This window comes from Schistocerca nitens, chromosome 9, assembly GCF_023898315.1.
Source record: "Schistocerca nitens isolate TAMUIC-IGC-003100 chromosome 9, iqSchNite1.1, whole genome shotgun sequence".
NCBI classification, from domain to species: Eukaryota; Metazoa; Arthropoda; class Insecta; order Orthoptera; family Acrididae; genus Schistocerca; species Schistocerca nitens.
In genome coordinates this window covers 135,214,151-135,218,153 of record NC_064622.1, presented here as the reverse complement: position 1 = coordinate 135,218,153, position 4,003 = coordinate 135,214,151, and the positions used below count along the sequence as shown (strand labels likewise).

General features: G+C 44.9%; 1 non-coding gene across 1 annotated transcript; it reads right to left on the bottom strand.

The window, feature by feature from the left end:
• Positions 1-2,927: 2,927 nt before the first annotated feature.
• On the bottom strand, positions 2,928-3,032 carry LOC126204720 (U6 spliceosomal RNA). Its single transcript, XR_007540526.1, has one exon. It is a non-coding gene; the product is annotated as a U6 spliceosomal RNA (small nuclear RNA).
• Positions 3,033-4,003: the final 971 nt, after the last annotated feature.

The following is a 4,003-nucleotide window of genomic DNA, read 5'->3' as shown; positions in this document are numbered from 1 at the left end:
GAATAATGTAGATAGAGAGGTACAAATTGATACACATGCTTGGAATGACATGGTGTTTTATTAGAACCATAAAAATACAAACGTTCAAAAAATGTCCGACAGATGGCGCTTCATCTGATCAGAATAGCAATAATTAGCATAACAAAGTAAGACAAAGCAAAGATGATGTTCTTTACAGGAAATGCTCAATATGTCCACCATCATTCCTCAACAATAGCTGTAGTCGAGGAATAATGTTGTGAACAGTACTGTAAAGCATGTCCGGAGTTATGGTGAGGCATTGGCGTCAGATGTTGTCTTTCAGCATCCCTAGAGATGTCGGTCGATCACGATACACTTGCGACTTCAGGTAACCCCAAAGCCAATAATCGCACGAACTGAGGTCTGGGGACCTGGGAGACCAAGCATGACGAAAGTGGCGGCTGAGCACACGATCATCAACAAACGACGCCCGCAAGAGATCTTTCACGCGTCTAGCAATACTTTTGTTTTTTGGTTCTAATGAAACCCCATGTCATTCTAAGCATGTGTGTCAATTTTTACCTATCTATCTACATTATTCCGTGGTTTATTAAGTTTTCAAATTTATGCTGACTTTTTGATCACCCGGTATACTATGTGATCAAAAGTATCCACACACCTGGTTAAAAATGAGAAGTCCGTGGCGCCCACCAACGGTAATGCTAGAATTCAATATGGTGTTGGCCCACCCTTAACCTTGATGACAGTTTCCACTCTCGCAGCCATACGTTCAATCAGGTGCTTGGGGGATGGCAACCCATTCTGCACAGGGTGCTGTACTGAGAAGAGGTGTCGATGTCGGTCGGTGAGGCATGGCACGAAGTCGGCGTTCCAAAACATCCCAAAGGTGTTCTTTAGGATTTAGGTCAGGACTCTGTGCAGTCCAGTCCAGTACAGGGACGTTATTGTCGTGTAACTTGCGCAGCCACAGGCTGTGCATTGTAAACATGTGCTCGATTGTGCTGAAAGATGCAATCGCCATCCCCGATTTTCTCTTCGACTGTGCGAAGTAAGAAGGTGCTTAAAACATCAGTGTAGTCCTGTGCTGTGGTAGTGCCACGCAAAGCAACAAGGGGTGCAAACCCCCTCTAGGAAAAACACGACCACACCAGTGCTTCCGAATTTTACTGTTGGCACTACACACGCAGGCGGATGGCGTTCACCGGGCATTCGCCATATCCTCACCCAACCATCATTACTCATATAGACAGTTCATCCATTCCGGGAATGAGGATCTCGACGATTTTTGCCTGATACTCGCAAAATATCGATCCCATGCATTCCAAGACTTTCGAGAATCGTTTAATTTCACGTGCGAAGTCGGACAACAAATGACAAAAGCAATATTTTTTCGTTTAATAAAATTCCAGATTAACAATTTTCTGAATTTTTTCCCTTTACTTGTACTGTGAAACCTTGCTCCTTCCAAATTCTTTCATTCTACATCTACATCATACTCCGCAAACCAACTAATGGTGTGTGGCGGATGGAGCTTTCGGTACCGCTACCTATTCCCTCCAACCCTTTTCCACTCGCGAATATTGTGTGGGAAGAATGATTGTCGGTAAGCCTCTGTATTGGCTCTAATTTCTCGAATTTTCTCCTCGTGGTCAATACGCGAGATATAAGTGGGGGGAAATAATATGTTGTCCGAGTCCTTCTGAAAAGTGCTGTCCCGAAATTTCAATAGTAAATGTCTCCGTGATGCACAGCGCCTCTCTTGTAACGTCTGCCACTGGAGTTTGTTTAGCATCTCCGTAACGCTCTCTCGCCAGCTAAATGATCCCGTGACGAAACACGCCTCCCTTCGTTGGATCTCCTCTATCAGTCCTACCAGATAGGGATCCAGATAGACGAACAATACTCAAGAATCGGGAGAACATGCGCCTTATAAGCCACTTCTTTGGTGAATGAGTTATATTTCCTGAAGATTCTTGCGATGAATCTGAGTCTGGTGTCTGCTTTTCCCACTGTATTTTTTATAAGGTCATTCCTCTTAAGGTAGCTCTGGATAGTTACGCCTAGATATTTTACGGCAGACGCTGTCTTCAGCTGTTTGTCATCAACAGTGTAGCTGTACAGTAGTGGATTTCTTTTCTTATGTATGCGCAGTGTGTTACATTTATTTACGTTCAGTGTCAACTGCCAGAGCCTGCACCATTTCTCAATTCTCTGCAGGTCGTTCTGCAAATTCTTACTATCTTCTGGCGTTGCTACTTTGGTATGGACAACTGCACCATCTACGAATAGCCTTTAGGAGCATCCGACGCTTTCTACTAGATCATTTACATAGATTTTAAACAGCAACGGTCCTATCACACTTCCCTGTGGTACTATGGATACTACCTTTACATCTGTCGATTTTGTTCCGTTAAGAGCGACGTGTTGAGTTCTATTTGCAAGAAACTCTTGAATCTAATCGCAAGTCTGCACCGATACTCCGTAACTTCGTATTTTTTTCATTAAACGGCAATGCGGGACGGTGTAAAATGCATTACTGAAATCAAGGAACAAGGCATCAAACTGAACGCCGATGTACAGTGCGCTGTGGACCTCATGGAGCAAGAGATCGAAGGATCTCTGTTTGCGGAATCCATGCAGATTTTATAGAGGAGATGTTCGTTTTCCAAAACCGTCATTATTCTTGAGCATAAAACATGTTCCATAATGCTACAACAGATTGAAGTGAACGATGTAGGTCTATAATTGTGTGGATCTGTCTTACGGCCTTTCTTAAAAACGGAAATGACCTGCGCTTTTTTCCAGTCTTTAGGCACCTTTCGTTGCTCAAGCGATGTACGATAAATTACTGCTAGAAGCGGAGCAAGTTCTTTTGCATAATGAGTTGTGTAGGTCGCTGAGTGTATAAGCAGCTGATGTGAGACGTCAGAGAGTGAGGTTGCGAAAAAAATGTGGAATGCTTCACGACTTTGTATGTCATCCTTGCGCAGGCGCCATACTATTCTTCTCAGTACCGTTACAATTTTAGTATATGTACCGCCAAAGCGGAATTTTAGCATGTATGCCCATGGGCCATGAGCCCCACGGGTAGTCAGCAAGGTCGCATTATTCGCAGTATTATGCCACCATTTTGGCCGTCGAGTCCGTCGCATGGTACAATATCCGTTGGTTCCCCAGCGGTGGTGCTTTGTTACAGTAGGACAGGGCCCTTATTCGCACTGCTCGCATCGTCCAGGACTGGTTTTGTGAGCGGGAGGACCAACCGTCGCACCCTCCCTGCCCACCATACTCACCAGATCTCAATATTGTTGAGCCTTTGTGGTCTACACTGGATAGGAGTATGCATCATCGCTACCCACCTCCATCAACGGTACCCAAACCTGGCACTACTTTGCAGGAAAAACGCTATAAGATGCCCCTGAAACCCATACAGGACCTGTATTTACCCATTTGGAGACGACTGAAAGCTGTTTCGAATGCAAACGGGTTTCTTACACCGTAGTAGACAAGGCAAGAGTTGTGTTTTTGGTTTTTTCATTTTTTGTCCAATCCCTATTATTGCTACCTCGTCTATCAGTAACACAACAGACGTCGTCCTCCACTGGTAGGTATTCCTGTTGAGTTGCATCTGTCTAATACTCTACTGGCCATTAAAATTGCTACACCACGAAGATGACGTGCTACAGACGCGAAATTGAACCGACAGGAAGGAGATGCTATGATATGCAAATGATTAGCTTTTCACAGCATTCACACAAGGTTGGCGCCGGTGGCGACACCTACAACGTGCTGACATGAGGAAAGTTTCCAACCGATTTCTCATACACAAACAGCAGTTGACCGGCGCTGCCTGGTGAAATGTTGTGATGCCTCGTGTAAGGAGGAGAAATGCGTACCATCACGTTTCCGACTTTGATAAAGGTCGGATTGTAGCCTATCGCGATTGCGGTTTATCGTAACGCGGCACTGCTGCTCGCGTTGGTCGAGACCCAATGACTGTTAGCAGAATATGGAATCGGTG